Raw genomic sequence first — 14,465 nt, forward strand, 5'->3', positions numbered from 1 at the left:
CAAAAAAGATTCAGGTTGGGCACAATGTAATGGCTATGCTTATAATGCTGGCTGATCTGGAGGCTAAAATCTGAGGATCATGGTTCAAAGCCAAACTGGGCTGAAAACTCTGAGGCTCTTATCTCTAATTAACCTGCAAAAAGCCAAAAATGGAGTGTGGCTCAGCCTCTAGTGAAAAAGCCAAATGAGGGTGCAAGAGACTGAGTTCAAGCCCTAGTATACAAAAAAAGAGAGAGGCAGAAAGAGAAACAGGGAGAAAGAGATAGGGAGAGAGACAGAGAGATAGAGACAGAGAGGCAGAGACAGAGAGAGAGAGACAGAGAAAGAGAGAAGGAGAAGAGAGACAGAGGCAGAGGGGCAGAGACAGAGAAAGAGAGAAGGGGGAAGAGAGACAGAGACAGAGAGGCAGAGACAGAGAGGCAGAGACAGAGAGAGAGACAGAATGAGAGAGGGAGAAGAGAGACAGAGAGACAGACAGAGGGGCAGAGACAGATAGAGAAAGAGAGAGGGGATAGAGAGACAGAGAAAGAGAGAGCAAGAGAAAGAGAGAGAGAGAAAGAGAGAGAGAGAGAGAGAGAGACAGAGAGAGACAGAGAGAGACAGAGAGGAGAAACCTCTCCCTTCAGTCCCAGACTACAGGCCTGGGGTGGCTCAGGAGGAAGAGAAGAGGCAGTGTGTTATGATTCAAATGCCACAGATTCTACTGTCATTATCATGATTTAGTAGACTTTCTTGAATGAATGTGCCTCCATTTTCTGTACCCTTAGAATCCAGATAGTTTTAATATTTTTGTAAAAGTTGTTTTCTGCAATTAAAGGGTTGTTTATATGAGAAACACTATGACTTACTCCTCCTCCCCCCCGCCATTTTAGAGTGGGCTCACAAAATGCGTTCAACATTAAAAGTCAGAAACATAAATAATCTAGTAAAAACCTTTTACAAAGAACATTGGTGAGCCTGTTTGGAATCATGATTTATCACAGGTTGTAAACTGCAGTTTTCTCTGGCCTCATGGGGAGAGTCTGCTCTGTTTTAAAGCTGTGAGTCAAGTAATAGAGCAATACCCTTGAGGAGAAAAAGCTCAGGGACTGAACCCAAGCCCTGAGTTCAAGTTCCAAGACTTCACAGAGAAGAGGAGGAGGTGGTGGGGGAGTACCCTGTGTATAAGATGAATACAAATCCAACGCAATCCACTCTTATAATCTAGTTAGAGTGGTTGAATGGAAGGGTCCAAGCAGGGCTGTCACCCCAGTGTACTGCCAAGCTGCTTTCTGGGTCCTCTTCCTGGCATAACTGCAATGGGCCAATGAATTATTTGTTTCCACCCAAAGTCCAAGTGCTCTAGCCATCATGGATCTGGTTCTCATAGGTGCTATCTTCAATCCTGAGAGTCTTTGACTTGTTTTGACAAGAGACATTGGGTGAACATTTTCAAGGCTGAGAACAGAACCTCAGAAAACCATCAAAATGATGTGCTTTGTGGATTTCTATTTTTTCCCACTTTTAGAAGGAATTCTAAAATTTCTACTATGTTTCCACAGGAAAGTAAGGCCATGTTTTCTCCTCATATTTCCCCCCTCCTCTCTCCCTCCCTCTCTCCCTCTCTCCCTCTCTTTCTCTCTCCCCCTCTCTCTCTCTCTCTCTCTCTCTCTCTCTCTCTCTCTCTCTCTCTCTCTCTCTCTCTCTCTCTCACCCCCCTCTTACTAAGTGATAATGAATGCCAAGCACTCAAACTGCGTCAGTCTGCCAATTTCACAACTTTGATAATTTATAGTCTCCTTGAAAAGTGGAATAAGCTAGGATGACTCAAAACCAAATATTAGGGAGTTTTTGTTTTCCCACATAATTTAAGAATGAACAGGTGCAAAGCCCACGTAGACAGATACAACAGAAACATTTCTGCACACACATAATCATGCCCCTTTTATGAGATTCTTATCTGAAGTATGAACTTATATGTTAATGGAATAAAATTAACACTGTCATGTATTTTGTGAACCACAGTAAATCTAAAGTTGGTTGTTAATCCCAGTACTTCCTCAAAGTAGATGACAGAAAGAGTACCTAGCTCCAGTGTACCTAATTGATGCATGTGCATCAAGTAAGCAGGGCAGAGTCTCTCTTCCCTCTTTTGTCGACTAAAAATATCAATTTGATAAGAAACCTAGCAGGTTGGAAAAACTGAATTCAGTTAATCCTAAGCTTTATTCCTAACTGTCTACTTCGTTCAGCACAGCACACCCTGTGTCATCCAGATTGTTCTCCTGGTCTCAGACCTTTTGTCAGCTCACCTAATAAGGAAGCCCAAATGTGTCCTAGGGCTTGGATGATGGTTATATGCTTTTTCAGTCAACCTTGTTTGTCAGAGTGTGAAAATTTTCAAAAAGAATATCTTGGTTTCTCCTGTGTGGAGCTCTCACCATTCAAACATAACAGATTTGGTAAAATATTATTAGGTTGAGTCCTGCTTGCCTTCATTCAGTCATCTTTGTATGGATCCAGTGGTTGTGGGTATGATTTGTTTTGTTGTTTGGGTTTGTTTTTTTTCTTCTTGCTCCTACGCCTTCATTTTCAAATGGTTTATAGCTGATAGAGTGAGTTATTAGAACTGTGCCACTAATGGAAGAAAATCCTATCTAAGAAAGTGCATTTCTTTACAGAGCTGTGTCATACCATCCTTTGGACCTTCTGCTGGAAAAATAGAATCAAGTCTCAATAATGCCTTTTTAATTGTATCCTCTAGTATTATAGACGTAGGACAGTACTTTATCATCCCTCTGTGAATATAAAATACCTTGTACCTGCTTTATGATACGTAGTAGTGACTGTGCTTTATCAGAGCTGTTTTTAATGATGTTACTCAAGAATGTTTTCTTTCCAGATGATGATTGAGAAGCTAATAAAAAAAAATGGTGCCAGCTACCACAACAGTAACAGAACTTCTCATTTTTCTGGGGTTTTGTTTTTTATCTTTTTCTTTTTATTAATGGATGTCTACTTTTGTTCAGATGACTACAGAACCTGGAAAAGCTGTTGCTGCTATCGATGCATAACATACTACTATTATTGATCTTTTTATATAAATATATACACACATATATATAATTTGAATTTTTGGAAACTTTAGCTGTGCTGTCAACTTTGGAAAAAAGTATCCCAGTTTACTGTGTTGAGTTGGCATTGTACAGAAATTAATAGCCATATTGGTCTAGAAACGTTAAACTTTTTTTTCATTTGTACAGGGGTAAACACACTGTATTAAATATGTAAGGTCTTATCTACGTGGGTTTGATTACAGAAACTAATAAAGTATTCTCTAAATAAAAAAAAAGAATATCTTGGTTTCATCACAATATCTGTTGTACTCACTGTTTTGGGAGTATCCTACCATTGTGTTTCTAATCCCTATACCTGACAAACTCTAGTCTTTGTTCCTCAAGTTATAAGCAATACAACACTAAATAGCTGTATTTCTCATTTCCTTACATTTTTCTTCCTTTAACTTTCTTTTTTCCTTCTTTCCATTAATGTATCCATCCTTTTTCTTCTTTCTTTCCTTTCTCTCTCCTTTCTTCCTTCCTTCCTTCCTCCCTCCTTTCTTCCTCCCTCCCCTCCCTTCTTCCCTCTCTCACTTTTTCCTTACCTTCTTTCTCTCTCTTTCTTCTTCTTCCTTCCTTCTTCCCTCCCCCCTTCCCGCCTTTCCTCCATTCTTCCTTACATTCTTTCTCTCCCTTCCTTCCTTATTCACTTTCTTTCCTTTCAGAAAGTAAGTTGCAGATTTGTAAAAACTTCTTCCAAGTTTTAATATGCATCAATTTTTATCAGATTCCCATTAATTCATATATCTTGAATAACAAGCTTAGCAAAGTAAAAAACTAATGTGCCCATATTTACTGGCTTAGCATTTTCTTAAGGTCTTGCATAACAAGAATTACATCAAATTACCTAGGTTTCATTTTTTTTACTGGTTTTCTAAATAATGTTGTCTTTATATATCTTCAAACCTAGTTGTATGCTAAAATTTAGTTAATATTAGGTAAGATGCTAATACAAGATCTTCTTGTGACTATTAAACCATATATCTGGAAATAAGAAAAAAAATGGAGGTATAGAATTCAACTTTGAAGTACCAATTGGCCATCCTAACCTTGGGAGACATATGCAAATTACATTTAAGCCAAATATATTTATAATTTTATGATGCTCTACCTTTGAGAAGATATTAGTACAAACTTAAATTAGAAGCGTTGTCATTGCCCTTACATAATAAATGTTAAAGTAAATAGATATACAGAGGCTCCTCTTTACCTAAAGTTTTGCTTTTCTAGGTGTCAGTTACCTGTGGTCAATTACAGATTGAAAATATTAAATGGAAAATTCCAGAAATAAACAATGCGCAAGCTTGAAATCATGTGACATCCAGAGTGGCATGCTGAGATTTTGCACCATTCAGCCATAGTAGGATGTGAATTGCTCCTTTGTCCTGGACATCCAGCTGTATATATTACCTGACCATGACTCACTTAGCCCGGTCAGCTATCATATCACTGCAGCGATCATCACAGTCCTTGCACTCAAGCAACCTTTGTTTTCCTTAATAATGTCCCCAGTGTGTAAGAACAGTGATGCTAGCAATTCAGACATTCTAAAGAAGAGAAATTGTTTCCTATAAGTGAAAAAGTGATAGTTCTTGACTTATTAAGGAAAGAATAACAAAACAAAACAAAATACAGACTGAGTTTGCTATGACCTACATAGAAGGAAAAGGTGCCTTTTTTTTTCATGAAATCATGAAGAAGGAAAAAGAAATGCATGCTGATTTTGCAAAATTCTGGCTTCTGTAGTTGCTTAGCTAAAACGGAAAAGGTATTACATTTCTTGTGAAAGACATGAAGAGAAACCAAGATCCTACTATCAGCAACATGTCACACCAGACCATATAAAATCTGTTTAAATACATGAAAAAAATCTGTTTAAAGATTTCAGCGAGGAATCTTCTTTAACAAATGACCTCACTACATTTACTGTAAAAAAAAAAAAAAGAAAAAGGAATGGTAAACAATTTAATAAAAATGTTTGAATTTCAAAACATAAAAATTGCTGGAGAGGCTGTATCTGCTAATAAAGAACTTGCTGCCAGACACTGGTAGCTCACACCTATAATCTTAGCTACTCAGGAGGCTGAGATCTGAGGATCACAGTTCAAAGCCAGCTTGGGAATGAAAGTCTATAAGACTCTTAACTCCAACTAACCATCAGAAAACTAGAAGTGGCTCTGTGTGGCTAAAGTGATAGAGTGATAGCCTTCAGCCGAAGAGCTCAGGGACAGTACCCAGGCCCAGAGTTCAAGCCCCATAACCAACCAAAAACAAAAACAAAAAAACAACAAAAAAAAAAAACTTGCTGCTGCGACATTTCTAGCTAACTATCTAGAGCAAGTTTTTGTAACTAAGTTCTTCAAGAGATTTTCAATCAGTTCTACATTAATAAAAAAAAGAAAAGCAGTGAAACACAAAGATACCAAACATAGATTGACTTGTTAATTCTGATATGTGTATACCAAGGGATTTATGGCAGAACCAAGTATAGTGCAAAGAATAAAGAACACACATGATCTTGAAAATAAAAACTCAAATTAATATTTGATAAATAAAAATCAAGAGAATTTGGCCAAGAGTTTGACCTAGTGGTAACATGCTTGCCTAGCATGCACGAAGACCTGGGTTCGATTCCTCTGTACCACATATATAGAAAAAAGCTGGAAGTGGTGCTGAGGCTCAAGTGGTAGAGCTCTAGCCTTGAGAAAGTCCAAGGACCGGGCTCAAGCCCAGCTAAAGCCCAGGACTAGCAAAAAATAAATAAATCAAGAGAATTTCCTGAGGTTGGAGTTTGTCTCAGGTGATAGGAAGCCAGCCAAAGAATGGAAAATGTCAGTAAGTTCCAGTTCAAGACCGATGGAAAATCACTGGGAGAGAATTCAGGATACTAAGAACTGTTGAGACAATTTGTCTCCTATTTTCTTAGTACAAAGAACTGTGCCATTTATAAGACCCCCCACTACAAAAGTGTAGAGCTCAGTAAAAATCAGTGTCAAATGGTACTGGAAATAACAGCATTTACTAGTCACTGTGTTTGTGAAAGACTGAAATTGCATTTATAGACATAAAAAAGTGCTATTTTTGGGGCTGGGAGTTTTGCCTAGTGGTTAAAGTGCTTGCCTAGCATGCATGAAGACCCGGGTTCGATTCCTCGGTACCACATACATAGAAAAAAGCCGGAAGTGGTGCTTTGGCTCAAGTGGTAGAGCTCTAGCCTTGAGAAAGTCCAAGGACAGTGCTCAGGCCCTGTGCTCAAGCCCAGGACTGGCAAAAAAAAATGCTATTCTTTTTTTTAAAATTTTTCATTATCGGGGTAATGTATAGAGGGGTTACAGTTACATTCGCCAGGTAGTAGGGGCATTACTTCTCACACATTGGTACCCCTTCTCGGGTTTTTGTCCCCATTTCCCCCCCATCCCTTCTCAATCATCTTGTTTCCCCCCCTTTGAAGCATTCCCTATTTCAAATAAACAAATTAAAAAGTTATCTTTAATTGGGGAAATGTATAGCTAAATAAATGTTCTCTTTCATCCTTCTTCTTACCCTCACCCCTCACCTGACATATCTAACTATGTGTGGAATGAGTACTTAGTATTATCTTTGCCTCCAAACATTATGTAATATTAGGTTTAGAATACTAAAATACCAAAAGTTGTTTTCTCTTTCCTTTTCACAGGCTTGTACTTGACACTTTGCAGCTTATCTAAAGAATTCTAAGACCTTGGCCAAATGTAGAATTTGAAAAAAAATGTTGACTAGAAATATGGATAAATAGCTAGGGATATCATCTCAGCTAATTTGATAACACAATAAACTGTATGGTATGCAGAAGTATGGTTCTGTCTGTTTTCATTCTCTTGCCTTTGTAGATAACAGTGATCAGTTTATTTATGTACAAGAAACAGTGTTTCTTCTCCTCTCTTCAACAAAGGCAGTGTGATAGAAAAATAATTCTGAAAATATACTGATTATGTGATTTTTGAAGTTCTCTAGACACATAACTCAGTTTTGAACATAAAGAATAATACTTTAAGCCAGGTACAGTGGCTCACACCTGTAATCCTAGTTACTCAGGAGGCTGAGATCTGAGAATCAAGGTTCAAAGCCAGCTTGGGCACAAAAGAACCTGAGACTCTTATCTCCAATTAACCTCTAGAAAACAGGAAGTAGGGCTTGGCTCAAAGGTAAGGTTGTTGTAGCCTTGAGCTGAAGAACTCAGAGACAACGCCCTGGCCCAGGGGTAGGGCAGTAGCCTTGAGCTGAAAAGCTCAGGGACATCGCCCAAGCTGAGTTCAAGCCCCATGACCCACAAAAAATTTAAAAAAATAAAAAAAGAATAATACTCTATCACATTTGTGGGCATTTTAAGGCAAGTATCCTGACAGAACTATTTACTTTGTCTTCCATAGATCACAGTAACATTCAGAATGAAAGGCTTGGAAAATATATTAACTCTCCTGGGCGGGGTCATTCCTGCTCAAGTTATTAACCTGCAAAGGAAGGGTTGCAAATGTATTTCTCTTATGATATGAAATGCAATGACTGTTTACTGCTTACATATTCTAATTTAAATTTGAGATCCTTTTTACTAGGCAGTTTTTCCACAATTGTTAGTCTACAGAAAAGTATAAATAACCACATCCAAAGGCCTTTTTTGTGATGATGCTATTATCTCTGAAACTGTGTATATAGTGCCCTTTCTCCTTTATTTTCTAGGCACATCTTATATGCATACTCATTTGCTTCAGCTATTTGCACTCAAATGAGGATAGAGCACAAAATAGGAAACCAAATTCTATCCAAATCTAAAAACTGCTTCCATTTCAATTTATCAGGAATTGAGTCATTAATCTATTCCTGCACAACAATTATTCTGTCATTTTCACCTAGAATCACAAACGCCATTCATTTGATACACTCTTGCTTATCTAGTGAAGTAACGGTTCCTTATCGGATTAACGTACCACCTTGGCAGCCTGGTTCTGCCCCAGTGCTCATTAACTCCTAAATGCACAGGGTAGAAAAATATATTTTTCTAGTTCTAATTTTCCTGCTAGGCAACTACTAACAGAATATGGGAATCATGCTGACCACCAAATATCACAAACTAATTTTGAAATGAGTCAAGACTGTTAATGCTTTTGAACAAGACCTTTAATTAGTCCTAAATTAGCATATATGTAAATAACTAGACCACTTTTTCTTTTAAAAAATGCTTTGCATAAAAGGTTAATAGTTATCAGCCACAATATACTTATCTTCCACTTTCAGAACAGAAGATAAGACTGGTATTGACAAAATCATCAGATAAACTACGGTAATAATTTTTACATTGTACACTGCAATTCACAAAAGTTACTCATATTATAGGCCAAGAGATTGGTATTAAAGTATAGATCCCCAACAATCAAGGACTAGTAGGAAAGAAGAATGGAAAAGCAGATCACAGCCTGCATGTGAACTAGTGGCATTTGGTAGAAGTGAAAGTCGAGATTGGCTGTGAAAAGTGGGCTGGCCATTGAAGAGTAAAGTGGGAGTTGGGGAGCTATGGACACGTATCTTACACTTAGCAAAGTAAGTGTAAGAAAGTCTCTGGAAAAGACAGCAAATGCTTTCATTATGTTATTTTACCCAAGTGTGACTGAGGGTGATAAGTGCTGACAAATGTATGTTTGCCTGTCAACTGGTATATTAAGGACAGAGTATACCAAATATTGTATTAAGTGTTTAAGAGAGAAAAATATGCAATATATTTACACAAAACATTTATAATTTACGCAAATTTGCAGCCAGGAAGTTTTCAAATTTGTGGGCAAAACAGTAGCATTATCCTGCACAAATACAAAGTTAAAAACTGTATTGAACCATGACAAACATCTTTAACTCTTTCAGTTGTTAGGGAATTCTTTTTAATACAATAGCAAAAAAAGGGCAAATAAACTAGCCTTTCCTGTTCTCCACCTTATTTTGTGTGTAAAGAAATGGAAGAAAGGAGAGAAAAGGAAAGAATAGATGGAAACTACTTTTGGTACTATGGCAACAGAACTGAAATCAGCACCAGAAAATCTGCCATCAAACTCCTGAATTTTTCTTTACATATTATGTCCAACTTGGGTTGATTTCCATGGAGCCTTTTTATAATTAGACACTCTTCTCTAAGAGTAAAGGATAATTTTTATAATATGCAAGTTCCTAAGTTATACACATTGGACAAAAAGAGAATAGATCAAAAACAATTTGACCAGGTGCCAGTGGCTCATGCCTATCACCCTAGTTATTCGGGAGGCTGAGATCTGAGGATTATGGTTCAAAAAACCAATCCATGCATCAAAGACTGTGAGACTATTATCTCCAATAAAACTACCAGGAAGGGACAGGAGTTTGGCCTAGTGGTAGAGTGCTTGCCTAGCATGCAGGAAGACCTGGGTTTGATTCCTCGGAACCACATACATAGAAAAAAGCCAGAAGTGGTGCTGGGGCTCAAGTGGTAGAGCTCTAGCCTTGAGAAAGTCCAAGGACAGGGGCCTGGAGTTTGGCCTAGTGGTAAAAGTGCTTGCCTAGCATGCATGAAGACCAGGGTTCGATTCCTTGGTACCACATACATAGAAAAAAGCCGGAAGTGGTGCTGAGGCTCAAGTGGTACAGCTCTAGTCTTGAGAAAGTCCAAGGACAGTGCTCAAGCCCTGAGCTCAAGCCCAGGACTGGCAAAAAAAAAAAAAAAAAGAAAGTCCAAGGACAGTGCTCAGGCCTTGAGCTCAAGCTCAGGACTGGCAGAAAACAAACAAACAAATAAACAAACAAAAAACATAGCAGGAAATCAGAAGTGGAACTGTGGTTCAAGTGGTTGAATAAAAGCAGCTTAAAGATGGGGCCGGGAGTTTGGCCTAGTGGTAGAGTGCTTGCCTAGCATGCACGAAGACCCGGGTTTGATTCCTCGGTACCACATACTTAGAAAAAGCCAGACGTGGTGCTGAGGCTCAAGTGGCAGAGGTCTAGCCTTGAGAAAAATCCAAGGACAGTCCTCAGGCCCTGAGCGTAAGCCCAGGACTGGCAAAAAAAAAAAAAGAGAAGCTCAAAGACAGCACCCAGGCCCTGAGTTCAAGCCCCACCTAGGACCAGCATAAACACACACACACATGCATACACATGACACATACACAAGGTAGAGAAAGAGAATAATCAAAAACATATTATGAAACATATTGGTCATGGATAAATAAAATATTATAAGGCTTGCAATAACTACTGGTTTTAATCATAGTACTTAGGTGAAAATATGTTTCCAAAAGAAAAAAATGAGACAAGCAGCAATTTGTCAAATGTGTAAATCAATAATCCATAGCTAAGCACAAGGGTTTCACTGTTCTTAGATAAATCAAAGTTTGAACTCCCATACTGATTTTTTATTGTAATTAATAGAATGGCTACATTATATTTACCAGATAGAAGGTGCATTGATACATACCCCTTCTCATGTTTTTGTCCCCATTTCCTCCCCCTACTTCCCCCCAATGCTGATTTTTTAAACCAAATAATGTAACCCTTCTCACTACATCCAAAAGCTTGGGAAATTGTTTTAATAAAATACAAAACAAAACTAAGAAAAGGAATTGCAAATGTGTTTTGAAATAGTAACATTAAAGACTAAAGATAAATAGAAAAGGCAGTCGTTTTCGGCTTGATCTCCATATGCACTTTCATATGTCATACTGAACTAAATACAAGAGCAGGTTTTTTACCCCCACATTATCAGTTGTGGTTAAAGAAAAAAATAAAAGTTATTGTTACAAATAGATAGGTAATATGATGAGAAAAAGAAGTGGCCTGTGGTCATAGTTACAGCTGTGTAGTCCAGGCATAAAGTTGTCAAGAATGTATGAAAGGAGCAAGAAATGTCCATTAAGGAATAAAGAGGTTTTTGACTGCTATGTACAATAGCATTATTTGGAAAAATCTTAGCTATCCTTGAAGTTCAAGCACTGGTGCCAATCTTTAAAGATCATGGCTTATTTTTTTAAATTTACTTTTTCCTGGAGAATCTTTTCATTACTATGATTTCCTTTGCAAAGTATACATTTTATATAAGCAGCTTAAGGGAAAGTAGCAAAATATGATCTTTTTGCAGATTTGATTCAAAATAAAAGAGGCGGGGTATGCACCCATCTAAGCAGCTAGGACAATGACTTTCTCAGACCTTCCAAAATGGCTACAGATACATTCCCAACTGATATGCATTCCTTCATCTCTTAATTTGACGCATCAGGAAGTCACACAGTGGGCATAATAGCTATTCAATTGATTATCTCATCTTCTGAGGCTCTGCTTACATTATTAACAACCACATATTTTTTGTTGTTTCCTAAGAAGCACAGATTGGGTAGTACTAATTTCCTGACTTCAGAATGTCATATGATCAATTACTATCAACACTATAAATCCAAAATTGAGTGCATTTAAGTTGGGTCTCACCATAACACCTTCCATTCCTTAATCCCTGACTGAAATGTTCTGCAGGAAGTGTGATAAGCTTTTCTGGTATGTTAGGTTATAGTGTTTGGGGAAGGCTTAGATGAAGATTTATAAACAGTCAGGAAGAAATGCAAAACACTTTGACTTAGAAGGAGACTGGGTCCAGACAAGCCTTATCAAACAGCATCTGTGGAAGTGATCTCCCATATGCTGGTAGAGTGAAAAGGGAAAGACTGAAATCCAAGAAAAGATAAAATGGGTGTGAAGTGGTGGAGTGATGGAAAGACTTATTGATCAAGAATAACAATATTCACAAATTGACAGGTTAAATTGAAACACCTTTGTGCAGTTATTTAAAGATTACAGAGAGAATCCTAAAAGGAACACTTAGATTTTAGAAATTTGAAAATGAATGAGGATAAAAGAGATGAACACAAACACATTTTAAAAAGAGAATTTAGTGGCCAGGAATTTTGCTTCATGGTAGAGTGCCTGTCTAGCATAAACCAAGACCAATGTTGGTTTCCTCAGTACCACACACATAGAAAAAGCTGGAATTGGTGCTATGGAACAAATGGTAGAGCTCTAGCTAGCCTTAAGAAAGCCCAAGGACAGTGCTCAGGCCCTGAGTTCAAGCCCCAGGATGAGAGAGAGAGAGAGAGAGAGAGAGAGAGAGAGAGAGAGAGAGAGAGAGAGAGAGAGAGAGAGAGAGAGAGAGAGAGAGAGAGAGAGAGAGAGAGAGAGGGAGGGAGGGAGGGAGGGAGGGAGGGAGGGAGGGGGAGGGAGGGAGGGAGGGAGGGAGGGAGAGAACCAAAATTATAAATAAATAAAAATCAAGGAAGCCAGAATTTGAAGAAATCAAAATTAGTCCATAACATAAAAAATTCATGAGTATGAGAGATTCTTTCCTAATTTAAAATATCAACCTGCTTTTTTTTTTTTTTTTTTTTGTCAGTCGTGGGGCTTGAACTCTGGATCTGGGTGCTGTCCCTGAGCTCTTCATCTCAAGTCTACAGCCTTACCCTTGAGTCACAGCCCCACTTCCCACTTTCTTAGTGATTAGTTGGAGATAAGAGTCTCAAGGTTTTGTAGTATCAGCGCTGTCTTTCAAATGTGATCCTCAGATCTAAGCCTCCTGAGTAGCTAGGATTACAGGCATGAGTCACCACCCCCCAGCTTCAGTCTGCTTCAAAACAACAACAACAACAAAACTATGGTTCTTCCACATAATTTCAAAAGCAAATTTTTAAGAAAGAAAATCTTTTTTAGAAAGTGCAGAAATATATTCAGGAAACAATTTCAGTTCATCTGAAAATATCCATTAGGCAATGATCAGAGAAAGACTCAGATGTCGCAAATATTTGAAAGCTTTTGCTTGTGATAAAACATTTTGCTGGAAAAATCATTTAGTCTTTCAGGGCTTTAGAGAAAATATGCTTGCAATTATTCCATTACATTGCCTAACTCCAATTTGCCTTTATCCTGAGGGCTGGAAGGAATAATTTTTGAATTAGAACTTTTTTTTGAATTTCAGTATGGCTCTTTGTTTAGTAGCTTTCTATTTATTTCTTCCATTTAAAGCTTGTGAAATCCAGGAGATTGCCAAATTCAATTTCCCTGCCATCAGAAAAGTAGTAGTCAAAAGGAATCTTGGAATTATTTTGAAGAATGATGTTTCTGTACATGTTGAACAATTAGTATTTCTTAATAAACAAAATAAAACAGGGCCAGGAGTTTGGCTTGTCCAGCATGCATAAAGACCCGGGTTCGATTCCTTGGTACCACATAGATAGAAAAAAGCTGGAAGTGGTGCTGTGGCTCAAGAGGTAGAGCTCTAGCCTTGAGAAAGCCCAAGGACAGTGATTGGGCCCTGAGTACAAGCCCCATGGCTGGCAAAAAAGAAAGAAAGAAAGAAAGAAAGAAAGAAAGAAAGAAAGAAAGAAAGAAAGAAAGAAAGAAGGAAGGAAGGAAGGAAGGAAGGAAGGAAGGAAGAAGGAAGGAAGAAAGAAAGAAAGAAAGAAAGAAAGAAAGAAAGAAAGAAAGAAAGAAAGAAAGGAAGGAAGGAAGAAAGAAATTAAAAATTTTAAAAACTCCTTACAACCTAAGTACAAACAAGATACAATTTCAAAAATTCAAATGAGCAAGATAAATAAGTGATCGACAGATGGTAAGGGATGGAGATTGAAATAAGCTGAAACTTAACAGTTCCTATAGATAATAGATATTTCTTTCCATGCATCAGGCCATTCTAGTTTAGAATACCTATATGGGAACTGGTGTAGCAATCTACTGCTACAAGTGTACAAGTCCTGAGAGGTGCAAAGGCATACACACAAGTGTCCTCATCTTTATATTTATCCAGATCTTGAGCTACTTGTACCAACCTGAGAAAGAAAGCAAAACCCATGAGGCACATAGGGCACTAGTGAAGGTGACATCTGAGTTAGAGCTCAGAATGCATTTTTTATTTAACAGTTATGGATCAGGGAGTATTATTCATGTTCCCTTGCACATATATATTAGGTCAAATAAAAGTTGATATACTAATCAATATTCAGGAGTCCAATGAAGGTAATGGAGGTAATGACGTATGACATATGAAAAATGCATCCTGAATCCAATGTGATATAATGATGTGAAATTTTCTAAAACACAGTGAACAAAATACTATGAAATATTATGGTAAATTATCAATTGGAAAAGAGACTTTTATGTCCTGATACTAACATTAATAAAAACATTTCTTTAAAATGGATTTTATGAAATATTCAAGATAATAAATGTCCTGGAGACTATACATAGTATTAGAAACTTCTAGAAAAATTAAAGATTTTTGTATTGCAAAAGACTCTAAATCTAAAAATGTATTGCATTGCTTATAGCAACAAAAGTAATTCT

The sequence above is a fragment of the Megascapheus bottae genome, chromosome 8 (genome assembly GCF_031878675.1).
Source record: "Megascapheus bottae isolate mThoBot1 chromosome 8, mThoBot2.hap1, whole genome shotgun sequence".
Lineage (NCBI taxonomy): Eukaryota > Metazoa > Chordata > Mammalia > Rodentia > Geomyidae > Megascapheus > Megascapheus bottae.